Genomic DNA, 19,767 nt, shown 5'->3' with positions numbered 1-19,767 from the left:
GCAATTCTGCCCTCACTGTTGTGGTTGTTAACAAATGTCAGCATCTTGCCTTCAACAATTTTGTGATTTTCTGTGTTTCTCGAAAGGAAATAATGTTCTCATTTTCTTTTTTGTTCCACCAGCCGGAAAACAACTGTGACCAAAGATTTACCTTCAAGACAACTAACAAGAGATAGTAGAAATTCAGCCCAAGGCAGCAGCCAAGGGAAAGCATGAAGCGTGGGAAACTCTTGGATCCCCCATCAGACACAAGCAGCCCTCCAAGAACCCCCAGAAGAACCCATGAATGTTCAGAGTGTGGGAAATCCTTTGCTCGCAAGTCCCTCCTTTTGATCCACAGGAAGCTCCATGTGGGAAGTGGATCCAGTCAATGTTTTGAGATCTCCAAAGATCTCAGAAGCTCCCCTCGACTAAAACCCTATAAATGTGAGGAATGTGACTTATGCTTTGGTCAAAAGTCAGGACTTCTTACACATCAGAAAATCCACACTGGAGAGAAACCTTATCAATGTCTGGAATGTGGGATTTTTTTCCGTGAAAAAAGGACTCTCGGAGACCACAAAAGGATTCACACAGGGGAGAAACCTTACAAGTGTTGGGAATATGGGAAGAGATTTCCTCAGAATTCAAATCTTTGGTTACATGAGAAGATCCATGCTGGAATAAAATCTTACAAATGCTTTGAGTGTGGAAAATGTTTCACCCAGAATTCAGGTCTTTGGAGTCATGAGAAAACACACAGAGGGGAGAAAAACGAAAAGTGCCTCGAATGTGGGAAATGTTTTTCCAATAAATCAAATCTGGTGCGACATCAGAGACTTCACACTGGAGAGAGACCCTATGAATGCCCAGAATGTGAGAAACAATTCATGTATTCTTATGAACTTCAGAGACACCAGGAATGGCACAAAGGGGACCTACCCTATAAATGCAGGGAGTGTGGGAAAAGTTTTATTTCGCCAATCCATGTTCAGATACATCAGAGAATCCACACAGGGGAGAAACCCTACAAATGTGGGGAGTGTGGGAAATGCTTTTCCCAAAAAAGCCAACTTCGAAGCCATCAAAGGGTCCATACAGGAGAGAAGCCATACAGATGCATAGAATGTGGAAAATATTTTAGACACAGGGCAAGTCTTTTGATACATCATAAAACCCACACAGGGGAGAAGCCACAGCAATGCAACGACTGTGGAAGATTTTATCGTAGCTCATCAGCCCTTAGAAGTCATGTGAAAATTCACACAGGGGAAAAAAACTACAAATGTTTAGACTGTGGGAGATCATTTGCTCATTCATCTTCCCTTAGAAGTCACAGCCGAATCCATACAGGAGAGAAGCCCCACAAATGCTCAGAGTGTGATAAGAGTTTTTCACGGAAAGATACTCTTGTGATGCATCAGCGAATCCACACAGGAGAGAAACCTTATAAATGTCTGGAGTGTGGGAAATGTTTTGCCCAACCTTCAGGACTTCGCACGCACACCCGAACTCACACAGGAAAATAGCCTTACAAATGCACAGAGCGCGAGAAACCTTTTCCTAGTAAATCAAAGCTAAAAAGGGACCAAAAAGTCCATAGCAGAGATAAATCTCTTCAGCTGTGAACAATATCGGGAACACATTTTTTCAACACAATGTTTACAGTGACAGAAGGGAAATCCTACAATTATTTGGTGTGGGAGAAATGTTTCTCCTACGGAAGCAAAATGAGGACCCAGTTTGTGGGGGCAATAAGCTGACTTTGTATAAAATATACAAAAGAATGAAGGCTATTGCTTAAAGCATTGTAAGCCGCCCTGAGTCTCCGGAGAAGGGCGGCATATAAATCAAATTTAAAAAAAAAAAAAAAGTAACCTCAAATCCCATCAGAGAGTACACAATGAGGCAAAATGTTGGGAGTGTGAGAATATTTTGCTCGCAAAGCCGCATTAGTAATTTACTGGATTACACACAAGAGTTATAAATACAGTATATGGGGAGTAGATAAGTGTTTTTCAGTGTACAGGAACTCCTTGACTTATGACCACAACCTGGAAGGGAATTCTGGTCATAAGTTCCTTCAGTTGTAAGTCAAGGAACCAGGTATTTTTCTTAATTTTTATTAGATTATGTTGATCAATGAGAAGTGAAAATTTAGAGAGGAAAAAATAGGGATAAAGGGTGGAATGAATCTGGCTGTTTATTTAGTGATAAAGTTTTGTTGTTGAATCTGCTGGCTGAGGATGATGAGGGAAAGTTTCTTTTTTCTATTATATTTTTGGAGGGATTTTTTTCCCTTTTTTCATTGTCTTTTTCATATATTCACACAGAAATATTTGTATTAACTTTCTTTCTGTGCATATAATGCTGAATAAAAGTATATTGCTCAAAATATTCAGGAGGGCCTTTTTCAGGAGATGGACTGGGTGGCTCAAAACAGACAAGATGGCAGTCAGATTGTGCCATAGTGTGCAGCCAAAGTGGATTGAGGAAGTGGCTCTCGGATCTCCCCTGGATCAGGAAATGGGCTGCGGGGAGGAGGAGGAGGAAGGCTGTCAGGGAGTGCAGGGCCCATGGTTCCCAGCAGCTACTAGAGGAGGGAGCCAAGCTTCTCAGAGGAGGGGCGGGAAACCTGTCCCATGAGGCTACCGGAAGAGGCCCCCTAGAGGAGAGATGGGGAATTGTCGGTCCCAGCCGGATCCACCCTTGGTGGGGGGCCTGGAGTGGGGAGGAAAATGAGTGGAAGTGCAGGGCCTTCCTGATGGGCCTCCTCCATCTTCCCAGGGTGGAAAAAGGCAGGCAGATACACAACAGGTCCAGCAGTCCGCCTAACGCTTCGGAGGGAACCTTGAATCCCAGTGGGGTCTCTCTGCCCCCTAAAGCGGCAGATCATATGAGAGAAGGGGGGGAGACCCCCCCCAGGAACTCTGGGCTGCAAGGAACATAATATCCATGCTTCTCTATCCCTCTTCCTTTGGGGGGGGATCTGGGGAGGGGATCGCAATAAGGATACCTACACCCATACTCCTGGGCTCTCCCAGTCCTTCGACCCCCACCTTCCCTAGATACTCCAAACTCCCCCCCCCCCCAATCTTCATCCCCACTAGCTTTCTTTGAATGGTTTCCAGGCCTCTTTCCTGTCCCCCTTCCAAATAGGCCCCCTGTAGCCCCCCCCCCAAGATCATCTCAAAGGGAGGGGCCCCAGCACCCTTCACTGAAGGGAGAGTTGGGAACAGCAACTCAGGCCCCACCACTCCAGTAGAAGCAGAGGGTGAAAGAGGGGAAGGTTTTCAGTCTTGAGGGTGGGGGTTGCAGCTTCAGGGGGCTGCTTCCTGCCAGGACCGGAGGGCAGTGTGGATTTCCTTTTGTGCCCTCCTCCAATAATTCTCAATCTGAATCTCCCTTTGTCTTTGTGCCTGGAGGGGTGGACTAGATGCCCTTTAAGGTCTTTTAAGGCCCCCTTGAGTCCAGGCTGGGTCTGCCGAGGTTTCGAAAGGACAAAGTGGAGCCAGGGGTCTCTATGGAGAGTCTCCATCCTCCAGGTCATGGTTGTCCCTAAAATGTTTTTTCCAAAAGGAAACTGGACTTTCTTGGTTTTTTCCCCTTGAAAACATTTCCCTTCTCATCCCAGGAGCTTCTTCAGTTCTGACTGAGCGGTGGAGGATGGAAGGATTGATATTCCTTGCAGTCATTTGGTGCTGAATCAGGGTGCAAAGGGGTGTGGAGCCTTCCTGGGGCTGCCTTTAAACCTGGTTCATTCTCTCCTCCTCCTCCGTCCTCCATGAAATGGCATCTCCTCCCCAGCTGAACGCAGCAGAATGTTTTCCTAGCTGTTTTCCTTGGGAAGTTGCTAGTTGCTGATGTGCTCAGAAGCTGGGATCTGCCCCACTCCTATTGGAGATTTCAGGAGGCTTCTGGCATCTCCCTGCCTCCTGCAAGCACTGGGTGGGACCCCCTGTGAGCCCCTTGATCCGGACACCCGGTTCCCCAGAGGTGCCTGGTACCCGGATGCTCCTCAAGTCTGATGGAGGCTCTTTCTCTTTATGGATTTAAGGCTCTTTGGGAAGAAAGTCCAGTCCTGGGATACACCGAAGGTCAAGTGAAAATAGGAAAAAGGGGCATTCTGTCATTTCATGCTGCTAATTCCTACACACACACATACCCCATGTCCATTTGCCAGCATTCAGCTGCTCCTGCCGACAAGGGGGGTTTCTTTCTTTCTTTCTTTCTTTCTTTCTTTCTTTCTTTCTTTCTTTCTTTCTTTCTTTCTTTCTTTCTTTCTTTCTTTCTTCCGTCCTTCCTTCCTTCCTTCCTTCCTTCCTTCCTTCCTTCCTTCCTTCCTTGGTTCGATTTATATGCCTCCCTTCTCCGGAGACTCGGGGTGTCTTACAATACTTTTAAGCAATAGCCTTCATACTTTTGTATATACCTGCTTAGTAGGGCTTTTTGCCCCCCCCCAGGGGTGTTGTTTTTTTATATACAAAGTCAGCTTATTGCCCCCACAATCCGGGTCCTCATTTTACCTACCTCGGAAGGATGGAAGGCTGAGTCAACCTTGAGCCTGGTGAGATTTGAACTTGCAGTAATTGCAGGCAGCTGGTGCTACTTTAACAGCACTTAGTCAGCTGCGCCACCAAGGCTCTTAAAAGATGACCATTGCCAATCAACACCCAGGACATCCAATGTGGCCTAGTCTTAAGGCCCTGCATTAGAAAGCCTGAGGCCATGGGTTCCAGTCCCGCCTTGGCCATGAAAAGCAGGTGGGAGACCTTGGGGCCAGTGACTCTCTCACCATAGCCCACCCCACAGGATTGTTGTGAGGCAAATAGGTAAAGGAAGATGTGTGGGATATGTTATTGTAAAAATAATAAAGGCGGATATTGATCAACAAAAATAAAAAAAATCATTTCCATTTTGCAGTGGCTTGGCTGGCTTGTTTCCCTCTTGTATTGTGTCGCCTCCATGGGAAGAAGAATGAGATCTGGGTTCCTCCCCCAAACATTCCTCTTTCCTGTCTTGGGGGTCTCTGGGGATTAGGAAATCCCGCTTCCAGCCTGCAGAGAGGGACACTCTTCCCATGGGCAGAGGAACCCTCCACACCGACGCCCATCAGAGGAACAGAGGAGGTTTCGGAGCACGTGGTCCTGGCTGGGAGGGGAGATTAGGGGGAGGGCAAAGAAAAGGGGGCGGGACTGTATAGAGGGGCTTCTATATATATAGAAGCCCCTCCCGTGCCCCATCTGGATTTCCGTTTTCATCCCTGAATCTCGCTTCTTCCTTGGAGGATCGGCGCTGGATCCCTCGGGAGAGGCTTCTGGATCCCTCTCGGGGAAGGTGAGGCTGCTCTCCCTCCGGCCTCCATGCTCCCCATCCAGCCAGCAGATCCTCTCCCCGCCAGGAGGAAGGGAGGATCCTGCGGATCCCACTCTTCTGGGGTTTCCTCGAGGAGATCCCGCTTTGCCGTTGCCTGCCTTCCCTCCAGGGGGGCAAAGGGAACTCCGTCCCTGGGGTGGATCTGCGATTCTGCCCCTTCCTCGTCCAGCCAAGGCTCCGCGGGGGGCTCCGAGTGGATCCGGGAAGGAGCTCTGGGTAAGTTGCTTCAGAAGGTCTCTCTGGTCCGTCAGACCACGAGGTCTCTGAGCATCCATATCCCGGACGTGCAGTTGGAAAAAAATGGAGTAAACGGAGCTTTAAAGCGTTTGTTGAGGTTTGTAATGTGCTCTTAATGCAGGCCGACCTCATTGCAATGGGGAGGGGAGAGTTTGGGGAAAAGAAAAGCTTTAAATTGATTGAATTGAGTTCATGTTGCCTTAACCCACAAGAGATCCTTTTTCTTCGAGCTGAATTTAAAAGGGGAACAATAAAATCCTTTGTTCTTATGCCAATGTTTGATCTGCTTCTGATCCTAAAGGCTTGGTAGAATCAGGAAAAACTAGTATTTTCCTTGTTTTGCCCTGAAGGGGCTGTGATGTGGCCCTTCATGGTGGATGTTTTACAAAGCAAAAGTTTTAAGGAAGTTTGGAGGCTGGTTGCCACCTGATGCTTTCCTCTGCTTCCCTACTCTTTCCTGAGGGACTGCCATTAACCAAGGGGAGGCAGAATCCGTGGGGTGGGGACGAAAGCGATGCTGCTTCAAGGTCAGCTGGCATCCCACTTCACACCAAACTCTGCTTGGACACCTTGCCTGAACCTCTTTGGTTGTGGGGTGGGGAAATGGGAGGAGATCAGCCCTTTTCACCATCTGATCTCTCTCACCTTCCTTTGTGTTTTCCTATTCACAATTATGCCTTGATCCCTTCTGGACTTCATCCTGCTGGTTTCTTCCATTTTGGCCCATCAAAATTGTGGTTAAATATTAGTTTGGAACATAAGCGTTAGTTATTAATGGATGCAATTTGGGTCGGTTATGAGGATCAGAGGTTTTGTCTTCCGAGCTTTAAATCTCATGCTGGAGCCCTTTTTCAGGGAACTTCTCTCCAGCAGAGGGTATCCTGTTCTCTGTGTGGTTGTGTATGTGGACCACACACAGAAGAGCACACACTTTGCTGGAGATAAGTTACCTGAGGAAGGGCTTCAGCACGAGGCCTAAAGCTCAGAAGACAAAATCTCTGATCCTGTTAACCGACCCCGAATGGATCCTGCAACTTCATTCTGGGATACGTATATTCGCCTTCATTTCTGTTTTATCTTTATTTGACAAAACGGCAATGCGGTGAAAACTTTTGCCTTGACTTTTGTGTTCCCTATAGGCAGTCCTCGACTTATGACTAAATCTGGACTGCAGTCTCACTTGTTGAGCAAAGCGGACATCACATGAGACATCACATGACTGCTTTGCTGAAGAACTGCAATTCTGCCCTCACTGTTGTGGTTGTTATTAGCAATAGCACTTCGACTTAGATACATAGTGGTTCAGAGCACACTCTGAGCACTTAACAAATGTCAGCATCTTGCCTTCAACAATTTTGTGATTTTCTGTGTTTCTCGAAAGGAAATAATGTTCTCATTCGTCTTTTTTGTTCCACCAGCCGGAAAATAACTGTGACCAAAGATTTACTTTCAAGACAACTAACAAAAGATAGTAGAAATTCAGCCCAAGGCAGTAGCCAAAGGAAAGCATGAAGCGTGGGAAACTCTTGGATCCCCCATCAGACACAAGCAGCCCTCCAAGAACCCCCAAAAGAACCCATGAATGCTCAGAGTGTGGGGAATCCTTTGCTCGCAAGTCCCTCCTTTTGACCCACAGGAAGCTCCATGTGGGAAGTGGATCCAGTGAAGGTTTGGAGGGTGAGAAATCTTTCTCTGGGAAAAACTCCAAAGATCTCAGAAGCTCCCCTCGACTAAAACCCTATAAATGTGAGGAATGTGACTTATGCTTTGGTCAAAAGTCAGGACTTCTTACACATCAGAAAATCCACACTGGAGAGAAACCTTATCAATGTCTGGAATGTGGGAAATTTTTCCGTGAAAAAAGCACTCTCAGAAACCACGAGAGAATCCACACAGGGGAGAAGCCATTCAAATGTGTGGAATGCGGGAAATGCTTTTCCCAAAAAAAAAAAACTTGGAATCCATCAGAGGGTCCATACAGGAGTGAAGCCATACACATGCATAGAATGTGGGAAATCTTTTGCTTATACAGGAGGACTTTGCAGACATCAGAAAATCCACACTGGAGAGAAACCTTATCAATGTCTGGAATGTGGGAAATTTTTCCATGAAAAAACCACTCTCAGAAACCATGAGAGAATTCATACAGGGGAGAAACCTTACAAGTGTTGGGAATGTGGGAAGAGCTTTTCTCACAACTCAGGTCTTTGGCTCCATGAGAAGATCCATGTTGGAATAAAACCTTACAAATGCTTTGAGTGTGGAAAATGTTTCACCCAGAATTCAGGTCTTTGGAGTCATGAGAAAACACACAGAGGGGAGAAAAACGAAAAGTGCCTCGAATGTGGGAAATGTTTTTCCAATAAATCAAATCTGGTGCGACATCAGAGACTTCACACTGGAGAGAGACCCTATGAATGCCCAGAATGTGAGAAACAATTCATGTATTCTTATGAACTTCAGAGACACCAGGAATGGCACAAAGGAGACCTACCCTATAAATGCAGGGAGTGTGGGAAAAGTTTTATTTCGCCAATCCATGTTCAGATACATAAGAGAATGCACACAGGGGAGAAACCCTACAAATGTGGGGAGTGTGGGAAATGCTTTTCCCAAAAAAGCCAACTTCGAAGGCATCAAAGGGTCCATACAGGAGAGAAGCCATACAGATGCATAGAATGTGGAAAATATTTTAGACACTGGGCAAGCCTTTCGATGCATCATAAAACCCACACAGGGGAGAAGCCACAGCAATGCAACGACTGTGGAAGATTTTTTCGTACCTCATCAGCCCTTAGAAATCATGTGAAAATTCACACAGGGGAAAAAAACTACAAATGTTTAGACTGTGGGAGATCATTTGCTCATTCATCTTCCCTTAGAAGTCACAGCCGAATCCATACAGGAGAGAAGCCCCACAAATGCTCAGAGTGTGATAAGAGTTTTTCACGGAAAGATACTCTTGTGATACATCAGCGAATCCACACTGGAGAGAAACCTTATAAATGTCTGGAGTGTGGGAAATGTTTTGCCCAACTTTCAGGACTTCGCACGCACACACGAACTCACACAGGAAAGTAGCCTTACAAATGCACAGAGCGCGAGAAACCTTTTCCTAGTAAATCAAAGCTAAAAAGGGACCAAAAAGTCCATAGGAGAGATAAATCTCTTCAGCTGTGAACAATATCGGGAACACATTTTTTCAACACAATGTTTACAGTGACAGAAGGGAAATCCTACAATTATTTGGTGTGGGAGAAATGTTTCTCCTACGGAAGCAAAGTAACCTCAAATCCCATCAGAGAGTACACAATGAGGCAAAATGTTGGGAGTGTGAGAATATTTTGCTCGCAAAGCCGCATTAGTAATTTACTGGATTACACACAAGAGTTATAAATACAGTATATGGGGAGTAGATAAATGTTTTTCAGAGTACAGGAACTCCTTGACTTATGACAACAACCTGGAATGGAATTCTGGTCATAAGTTCCTTCAGTTGTAAGTCAAGGAACCAGGTATTTCTCTTAATTTTTATTAGATTATGTTGATCAATGAGAAGTGAAAATTTAGAGAGGAAAAAATAGGGATAAAGGGTGGAATGAATCTGGTGGTTTATTTAGTGATAAAGTTTTGTTGTTGAATCTGCTGGCTGAGGATGATGAGGGAAAGTTTCTTTTTCCTATTATATTTTTGGAGGGATTTTCCCCCTTTTTTTTCATTGTCTTTTTCATATATTCACACAGAAATATTTGTATTAACTTTCTTTCTGTGCATATAATCCTGAATAAAAGTATATTGCTCAAAATAATCAAGAGGGCCTTTTTCAGGAGATGGACTGGGTGGCTCAAAACAGACAAGATGGCAGTCAGATTGTGCCATAGTGTGCAGCCAAAGTGGGTTGAGGAAGTGGCTCTCGGATCTCCCCTGGATCAGGAAATGGGCTGGGGGGAGGAGGAGGAGGAAGGCTGTCAGGGAGTGCAGGGCCCATGGTTCCCAGCAGCTACTAGAGGAAGGAGCCATGCTTCTCAGAGGAGGGGCGGGAAACCTGTCCCATGAGGCTACCGGAAGAGGCCCCCTAGAGGAGAGATGGGGAATTGTCGGTCCCAGCCGGATCCACCCTTGGTGGGGGGCCTGGAGTGGGGAGGAAAATGAGTGGAAGTGCAGGGCCTTCCTGATGGGCCTCCTCCATCTTCCCAGGGTGGAAAAAGGCAGGCAGATACACAACAGGTCCAGCAGTCCGCCTAACACTTCGGAGGGAACCTTGAATCCCAGTGAGGTCTCTCTGCCCCCTAAAGCGGCAGATAATATGAGAGAAGGGGGGGAGACCCCCCCCCAGGAACTCTGGGCTGCAAGGAACATAATATCCATGCTTCTCTATCCCTCTTCCTTTGGGGGGGATCTGGGGAGGGGATCGCAATAAGGATACCTACACCCATACTCCTGGGCTCTCCCAGTCCTTCGACCCCCACCTTCCCTAGATACTCCAAACTCCCCCCCCCCCAATCTTCATCCCCACTAGCTTTCTTTGAATGGTTTCCAGGCCTCTTTCCTGTCCCCCTTCCAAATAGGCCCCCTGTAGCCCCCCCCCAAGATCATCTCAAAGGGAGGGGCCCCAGCACCCTTCACTGAAGGGAGAGTTGGGAAGAGCAACTCAGGCCCCACCACTCCAGTAGAGGCAGAGAGGGTGAAAGAGGGGAAGGTTTTCAGTCTTGAGGGTGGGGGTTGCAGCTTCAGGGGGCTGCTTCCTGCCAGGACCGGAGGGCAGTGTGGATTTCCTTTTGTGCCCTCCCCCAATAATTCTCAATCTGAATCTCCCTTTGTCTTTGTGCCTGGAGGGGTGGACTAGATGCCCTTTAAGGTCTTTTAAGGCCCCCTTGAGTCCAGGCTGGGTCTGCCGAGGTTTCGAAAGGACAAAGTGGAGACAGGGGGTGTCTATGGAGAGTCTCCATCCTCCAGGTCATGGTTGTCCCTAAAATGTTTTTCCAAAAGGAAACTGGACTTTCTTGGTTTTTTCCCCTTGAAAACATTTCCCTTCTCATCCCAGGAGCTTCTTCAGTTCTGACTGAGCGGTGGAGGATGGAAGGATTGATATTCCTTGCAGTCATTTGGTGCTGAATCAGGGTGCAAAGGGGTGCGGAGCCTTCCTGGGGCTGCCTTTAAACCTGGTTCATTCTCTCCTCCTCCTCCGTCCTTCATGAAATGGCATCTCCTCCCCAGCTGAACGCAGCAGAATGTTTTCCTAGCTGTTTTCCTTGGGAAGTTGCTAGTTGCTGATGTGCTCAGAAGCTGGGATCTGCCCCACTCCTATTGGAGATTTCAGGAGGCTTCTGGCATCTCCCTGCCTCCTCCAAGCACTGGGTGGGACCCCCTGTGAGCCCCTTGATCCGGACACCTGGTTCCCCAGAGGTGCCTGGTACCCGGATGCTCCTCAAGTCTGATGGAGGCTCTTTCTCTTTATGGATTTAAGGCTCTTTGGGAAGAAAGTCCAGTCCTGGGATACACAGAAGGTCAAGTGAAAATAGGAAAAAGGGGCCGTTCTGTCATTTCATGCTGCTAATTCCTACACACACACATACCCCATGTCCATTTGCCAGCATTCAGCTGCTCCTGCCGACAAGGGGGGTTGGTTTATTTATTTGTTTGTTTGTTTTATATGCCGCCCTTCTCCGGAGACTCGAGGTGTCTTACAATGCTTTTAAACAATAGCCTTCATACTTTTTGTATATACCTGCTTAGTAGGGCTTTCGCCCCCCCCCCCAAGCGGTGTTCTATTTTGTACTAAGTCAGCTTATTGCCCCCACAATCCGGGTCCTCATTTTACCTACCTCGGAAGGATGGAAGACCGAGTCAACCTTGATCCTGGTGAGATTTGAACTCGCAGTAATTGCAGGCAGCTGGCAGCTAAATGCTACTTTAACAGTAGTTTAGTCCACTGCACCACCAGGCTCCTACATTTGTGCCCCTTCCTGTGTCTTTCCTTCCCTTCTCAGTTCAAGTGGAGAGGCTGAGTTTGGATCGGTCCCCCCTTTCAGCCAGGAGCTCATCAGGCACAGCTGGAGGGCAAACAGCCATGGAAGTCATCCAGCTGCAGCTTTTTGGAGTTTAGGATGGGCCCCACCCATAAAAGGTATTCATGACCTGGATCCATAATGTGCAGAGACTCACTTAAGGTTGAAAGTCTGTAGTTATTTATATTTATATTTATTATTAAATATAGAAGCCACCCACCTCACAAGTTAGCTTATTTAAAGAAACTAAATTATGACATAGTAACAAAAGAAATTGAAGAGAAAATTGGGAAATATAAAAAACTCAAGTTATCTTGGTTTGGTAGAGTAGCTTTATGTAAAATGATGTTACTTCCTAAATTTAACTTTTTATTCGAGATGCTTCCAATTTTTTCAACCGAGAAGGACATTGAAGTATATCAAAAAAAATTACATAAATTTTGTAATGGGGATAAGAAACCAAGACTGATTAAGAAAATGTGGTATCAGAACCAAAAACAAGGTGGTTTAGGAATTCCAAAATTATTAAACTATTATAGAGCATTTAATATAAAAACAGTAGTAAAAATTTTAAAAGGAGATGTTAAACTTTGGGGTAATTTGGAAATGAAGGAAATAAAGAAGTTTGGTTACAAATGGTTTTTGGAAAATTTTAAAGGTAAGGTTAAAATTTGCAATTATTGGTTAAATAGTTTGACTAAAAATTGGGACAGAGTAGCAAAAAAATTAATACCAGACGCATTGTATTTAGGTAAACTGAAAGAGAATTGCCCAATGAAATTAAATAGTAACAGAGAGAGGATTATAATAGAAGAGAAAGTGGAAACAAAAGAGCCTTGGTACTACAGTGGTTTAAAGCACCCTGTTATTAACACAGCTGCCTGCAATTTACTGCTGGTTCGAATCTCTCCAAGGCTCAAGGTTGACTCAGCCTTCCATCCTTTCTAAGGTAGGTTAAATGAGGACCCAGTTTGTGGGGGCAATAAGCTGACTTTGTATAAATATACAAAAGTATGAAGGCTATTGCTTAACGCACTGTAAGCCGCCCTGAGTCTCCGGAGAAGGGCGGCATATAAATCAAATTAAAAAAAAAAAAAAAATTAGTGAATGGTTGAAATTTATAGAAAACGAAATGAGGAAAGAGGAAATTTATGGAAAATTAAACATTAATTGGTTTGAAAGAATTCAAATGAATAAATGGAATAGGAAATGCAAAGAAAGGAACGATGAGAGCAGAAAGGAAACGGAATTTGAAAATTTGACATCTCGAATAATAAAAGATGAAATTGGGCCAAAGGGATTAGCTAGTAAAATTTATAAAATTATTAACTCTGATAATAATTCACAAAGGGTAATGAAAGAGAATTGGGTAAAAGAACTGGGTATTGAAATTTCTGATCAAAATTGGAATATGAATTGGGTTAGCAGAATAATGAGGACATTATCAATAACGATTAAAGAACATAATTATAAAGTTATTTGGAAGTGGTATTTGACCCCAATAAGACTTTTTCAAATGGATAATAAAGTGGATAAAATGTGTTGGAGATGTAAAGTGGAACTCGGGACATATGCTCAAATGTGGTGTAAATGTAATGGGGTTGAACTTTTTTGGTCTAGGATAGAAAATGAAATATTTAAAATAATTAAGAAGAGGGTCAAATTGACATTGGAAACCATATTATTATTAATATTGAATGAAACAACATTAACAACTGGAGAAAGAGAATTGGTGAGGATTTTGGTTATAATGGGGAGAATTATAATTGCTAGATATTGGAAATTAAATGTTGACTTAAAATTAGAAGAATGGTACAATGAAACATGGAAATTTGCATTAAATGATAAATTGACTTGTGATATTAAAATTAGAAGTGGTATATATAAAGAAAATGTTTTTTGGAACACTTGGCAACCATTTGTGGACTTTGCACTTGGGAGATTGGATGAATCGGCACCAGTACCTTATCAAAGAGATTTCTGGAAGAATTGAAGACTTCAAGTTCCTAAAACTTCCTTTCCGTTTGTACGTTGGGGGAAATTTTTTTTTCTTTCCTTATTATTGATTTTTTGTATTGATTTTTTTTCCTTTTTGTTATTCCTTAACAATAAAAATATAATAAAAAACTTAAAAAACAAAAACAAGTTAGCTTATTTCCCCCGCTAGCAAACATCTATGCTGTAAGTTGAGGACAATCACCTCGAATAAATTCTAGTCTTGATTGTGGATTTGAATTCTTACATTTACCCTGGGGAAGAGTTTGATAAACACATCCTCAAAACACATATGTGTCTCTACACGGACACTGATGCATGTTTACATGCGTCCATATCCAAGTTTCTCAACCTTGACAACATTTAAGCTGTGTGGATTTCCACTCCCAGAATCCCCCAGCCAGCATGAATTCTGGGAGTTGAAGTCCCCCCATCTCATTTATTTATTGGTTCGATTTATATGCCGCCCTTCTCCGGAGACTCAGTGACTCTCTCACCATAGCCCACCCCGCAGGATTGTTGTGAGGCAAATAGGTAAAGGAAGATGTGTGGGATATGTTATTGTAAAAATAATAAAGGCGGATATCAATCAATAAAAATAAAAAATCATTTCCATTTTGCAGTGGCTTGGCTGGCTTGTTTCCCTCTTGTATTGTGTCGCCTCCATGGGAAGAAGAATGAGATCTGAGTTCCTCCCCCAAACATTCCTCTTTCCTGTCTTGGGGGTCTCTGGGGATTAGGAAATCCTGCTTCCAGCCTGCAGAGAGGGACACTCTTCCCATGGGCAGAGGAACCCTCCACACCAACGCCCATCAGAGGAACTGGGGAGGTTTCAGAACACGTGGTCCTGGCTGGGGGGGGGAGATTAGGGGGAGGGCAAAGAAAAGGGGGCGGGACTGTATAGAGGGGCTTCTATATATATATAAGCCCCTCCTGTGCCCCATCTGGATTTCCGTTTTCATCCCTGAATCTCGCTTCTTCCTTGGAGGATCGGCGCTGGATCCCTCGGGAGAGGCTTCTGGATCCCTCTCGGGGAAGGTGAGGCTGCTCTCCCTCCGGCCTCCATGCTCCCCGTCCAGCCAGCAGATCCTCTCCCCGCCAGGAGGAAGGGAGGATCCTGCGGATCCCACTCTTCTGGGGTTTCCTCGGGGAGATCCCGCTCTGCCGTTGCCTGCCTTCCCTCCAGGGGGGCAAAGGGAGCTCCGTCCCTGGGGTGGATCTGCGATTCTGCCCCTTCCTCGTCCAGCCAAGGCTCCCCGGGGGGCTCCGAGTGGATCAGGGAAGGAGCTCTGGGTAAGTTGCTTCAGAAGGTCTCTCTGTGGTCCGTCAGACCACGAGGTCTCTGAGCATCCATATCCCGCACGTGCAGTTGGAAAAAATGGAGTAAACGGAGCTTTAAAGCGTTTGTTGAGGTTTGTAATGTGCTCTTAATGCAGGCCGACCTCATTGCAATGGGGAGGGGAGAGTTTGGGGGAAAGAAAAGCTTTAAATTGATTGAATTCAGTTCATGTTGCCTTAACCCACAAGAGATCCTTTTTCTTTGAGCTGAATTTAAAAGGGGAACAATATAATCCTTTGTTCTTATGCCAATGTTTGATCTGCTTCTGATCCTAAAGGCTTGGTAGAATCAGGAAAAACTAGTATTTTCCTTGTTTTGCCCTGAAGGGGCTGTGATGTGGCCCTTCATGGTGGATGTTTTACAAAGCAAAAGTTTTAAGGAAGTTTGGAGGCTGGTTGCCACCTGATGCTTTCCTCTGCTTCCCTACTCTTTCCTGAGGGACTGCCATTAACCAAGGGGAGGCAGAATCCGTGGGGTGGGGGGGTGGGGGATGAAAGCGATGCTGCTTCAAGGTCAGCTGGCATCCCACTTCATACCAAACTCTGCTTGGACACCTTGCCTGAACCTCTTTGGTTGTGGGGTGGGGAAATGGGAGGAGATCAGCCCTTTTCACCATCTGATCTCTCTCACCTTCCTTTGCGTTTTCCTACTCACAACTATGCCTTGATCCCTTCTGGACTTCATCCTGCTGGTTTCTTCCATTTTGGCCCATCAAAATTGTGGTTAAATATTAAGTTTGGAACATAAGCGTTAGTTATTAATGGATGCAATTTGGGTCAGTTACGAGGATCAGAGGTTTTGTCTTCCGAGCTTTAGATCTCATGCTGGAGCCCTTTTTCAGGGAACTTCTCTCCAGCAGAGGGTGTCCTGTTCTCTGTGTGGTTGTGTATGTGGACCACACACAGAACAGCACACACTTTGCTGGAGATAAGTTACCTGAGGAAGGGCTTCAGCACGAGGCCTAAAGCTCAGAAGACAAAATCTCTGATCCTGTTAACCGACCTGGAATGGATCCTGCAACTTCATTCTGGGATACATATATTCGCCTTCATTTCTGTTTTATCTTTATTTGACAAAACGGCAATGCGGTGAAAACTTTTGCCTTGACTTTGTGTTCCCTATAGGCAGTCCTCGACTTATGACTAAATCTGGACTGCAGTCTCACTTGTTGAGCAAAGCGGACATCACATGAGACATCCCATGACTGCTTTGCTGAAGAACTGCAATTCTGCCCTCACTGTTGTGCTTGTTATTAGCAATAGCACTTCGACTTAGATACATAGTGGTTCAGAGCACACTCTGAGCACTTAACAAATGTCAGCATCTTGCCTTCAACAATTTTGTGATTTTCTGTGTTTCTCGAAAGGAAATAATGTTCTCATTTGTCTTTTTTGTTCCACCAGCCGGAAAATAACTGTGACCAAAGATTTACTTTCAAGACAACTAACAAAAGATAGTAGAAATTCAGCCCAAGGCAGTAGCCAAAGGAAAGCATGAAGCGTGGGAAACTCTTGGATCCCCCATCAGACACAAGCAGCCCTCCAAGAACCCCCAAAAGAACCCATGAATGCTCAGAGTGTGGGAAATCCTTTGCTCGCAAGTCCCTCCTTTTGACCCACAGGAAGCTCCATTTGGGAAGTGGATCCAGTCAATGTTTTGAGATCTCCAAAGATCTCAGAAGCTCCCCTCGACTAAAACCCTATAAATGTGAGGAATGTGACTTATGCTTTGGTCAAAAGTCAGGACTTCTTACACATCAGAAAATCCACACTGGAGAGAAACCTTATCAATGTCTGGAATGTGGGAAATTTTTCCGTGAAAAAAGCACTCTCAGAAACCACGAGAGAATCCACACAGGGGAGAAGCCATTCAAATGTGTGGAATGCGGGAAATGCTTTTCCCAAAAAAAAACCCTTGGAATCCATCAGAGGGTCCATACAGGAGTGAAGCCATACACATGCATAGAATGTGGGAAATCTTTTGCTTATACAGGAGGACTTTGGAGACATCAGAAAATCCACACTGGAGAGAAACCTTATCAATGTCTGGAATGTGGGAAATTTTTCCATGAAAAAAAAACTCTCAGAAACCACGAGAGAATTCACACAGGGGAGAAACCTTACAAGTGTTGGGAATGTGGGAAGAGCTTTTCTCAGAATTCAAGTCTTTGGTTCCATGAGAAGATCCATGCTGGAATAAAACCTTACAAATGCTTTGAGTGTGGAAAATGTTTCGCCCAGAGTTCAGGTCTTTGGAGTCATGAGAAAACACACAGAGGGGAGAAAAACGAAAAGTGCCTCGAATGTGGGAAATGTTTTATCTTGAAATCACATCTGGTGCGACATCAGAGACTTCACACTGGAGAGAGACCCTATGAATGCCCAGAATGTGAGAAACAATTCATGTATTCTTATGAACTTCAGAGACACCAGGAATGGCACAAAGGGGACCTACCCTATAAATGCAGGGAGTGTGGGAAAAGTTTTATTTCGCCAATCCATGTTCAGATACATAAGAGAATCCACACAGGGGAGAAACCCTACAAATGTGGGGAGTGTGGGAAATGCTTTTCCCAAAAAAGCCAACTTCGAAGGCATCAAAGGGTCCATACAGGAGAGAAGCCATACAGATGCATAGAATGTGGAAAATATTTTAGACACTGGGCAAGCCTTTCGATACATCATAAAACCCACACAGGGGAGAAGCCACAGCAATGCAACGACTGTGGAAGATTTTTTCGTACCTCATCAGCCCTTAGAAGTCATGTGAAAATTCACACAGGGGAAAAAAACTACAAATGTTTAGACTGTGGGAGATCATTTGCTCATTCATCTTCCCTTACAAGTCACAGCCGAATCCATACGGGAGAGAAGCCCCACAAATGCTTAGAGTGTGATAAGTGTTTTTCACGGAAAGATACTCTTGTGATACATCAGCGAATCCACACTGGAGAGAAACCTTATAAATGTCTGGAGTGTGGGAAATGTTTTGCCCAACTTTCAGGACTTCGCACGCACACCCGAACTCACACAGGAAAGTAGCCTTACAAATGCACAGAGCGCGAGAAACCTTTTCCTAGTAAATCAAAGCTAAAAAGGGACCAAAAAGTCCATAGCAGAGATAAATCTCTTCAGCTGTGAACAATATCCGGAACACATTTTTTTCAACACAATGTTTACAGTGACAGAAGGGAAATCCTACAATTATTTGGTGTGGGAGAAATGTTTCTCCTACGGAAGCAAAGTAACCTCAAATCCCATCAGAGAGTACACAATGAGGCAAAATGTTGGGAGTGTGAGAATATTTTGCTCGCAAAGCCGCATTAGTAATTTACTGGATTACACACAAAAGTTATAAATACAGTATATGGGGAGTAGATAAAATGTTTTTCAGTGTACAGGAACTCCTTGACTTATGACCACAACCTGGAATGGAATTCTGGTCATAAGTTCCTTCAGTTGTAAGTCAAGGAACCAGGTATTTTTCTTAACTTTTATTAGATTATGTTGATCAATGAGAAGTGAAAATTTAGAGAGGAAAAAATAGGGATAAAGGGTGGAATGAATCTGGCTGTTTATTTAGTAATAAAGTTTTGTTGTTGAATCTGCTGGCTGAGGATGAAAAGGGAAAGTTTCTTTTTTCTATTATATTTTTGGAGGGATTTTTTTCCCTTTTTTCATTGTCTTTTTCATATATTCACACAGAAATATTTGTATTAACTTTCTTTCTGTGCATATAATGCTGAATAAAAGTATATTGCTCAAAATAATCAAGAGGGCCTTTTTCAGGAGATGGACTGGGTGGCTCAAAACAGACAAGATGGCAGTCAGATTGTGCCATAGTGTGCAGCCAAAGTGGGTTGAGGGAGGGGCTCTCGGATCTCCCCTGGATCAGGAAATGGGCTGCGGGGAGGAGGAGGAGGAGGAAGGCTGTCAGGGAGTGCAGGGCCCATGGTTCCCAGCAGCTACTAGAGGAGGGAGCCACGCTTCTCAGAGGAGGGGCGGGAAACCTGTCCCATGAGGCTACCGGAAGAGGCCCCCTAGAGGAGAGATGGGGAATTGTCGGTCCCAGCCGGATCCACCCTTGGTGGGGGGCCTGGAGTGGGGAGGAAAATGAGTGGAAGTGGAGGGCCTTCCTGATGGGCCTCCTCCATCTTCCCAGGGTGGAAAAAGGCAGGCAGATACACAACAGGTCCAGCAGTCCGCCTAACGCTTCGGAGGGAACCTTGAATCCCAGTGGGGTCTCTCTGCCCCCTAAAGCGGCAGATCATATGAGAGAAGGGGGGGAGACCCCCCCCGGAACTCTGGGCTGCAAGGAACATAATATCCATGCTTCTCTATCCCTCTTCCTTTGGGGGGGATCTGGGGAGGGGATCACAATAAGGATACCTACACCCATACTCCTGGGCTCTCCCAGTCCTTCGACCCCCACCTTCCCTAGATACTCCAAACTCCCCCCCCAATCTTCATCCCCACTAGCTTTCTTTGAATGGTTTCCAGGCCTCTTTCCTGTCCCCCTTCCAAATAGGCCCTCTGTAGCCCCCCCCCCCAGATCATCTCAAAGGGAGGGGCCCCAGCACCCTTCACTGAAGGGAGAGTTGGGAAGAGCAACTCAGGCCCCACCACTCCAGTAGAGGCAGAGAGGGTGAAAGAGGGGAAGGTTTTCAGTCTTGAGGGTGGGGGTTGCAGCTTCAGGGGGCTGCTTCCTGCCAGGACCGGAGGGCAGTGTGGATTTCCTTTTGTGCCCTCCCCCAATAATTCTCAATCTGAATCTCCCTTTGTCTTTGTGCCTGGGGGGCTGGACTAGATGCCCTTTAAGGTCTTTTAAGGCCCC

The 19,767-nt window shown here is 45.3% G+C and overlaps 1 pseudogene; it reads left to right on the top strand.

Annotated features, from left to right (window-relative positions):
• Positions 1-212: 212 nt before the first annotated feature.
• Positions 213-18,074, top strand: LOC139311830 (zinc finger protein 208-like; annotated as a pseudogene).
• The last annotated feature ends 1,693 nt before the right edge of the window (positions 18,075-19,767 follow it).

The sequence above is a fragment of the Pituophis catenifer genome, unplaced genomic scaffold (genome assembly GCF_029215685.1).
Source record: "Pituophis catenifer annectens isolate HBS135680 unplaced genomic scaffold, rPitCat1.0.hap2 SCAF_2, whole genome shotgun sequence".
In the NCBI taxonomy this organism is placed as follows: Eukaryota; Metazoa; Chordata; class Lepidosauria; order Squamata; family Colubridae; genus Pituophis; species Pituophis catenifer.
The sequence above is the reverse complement of the archived record's forward strand: the minus strand, read 5'-3'. Positions and strand labels throughout refer to the sequence as shown.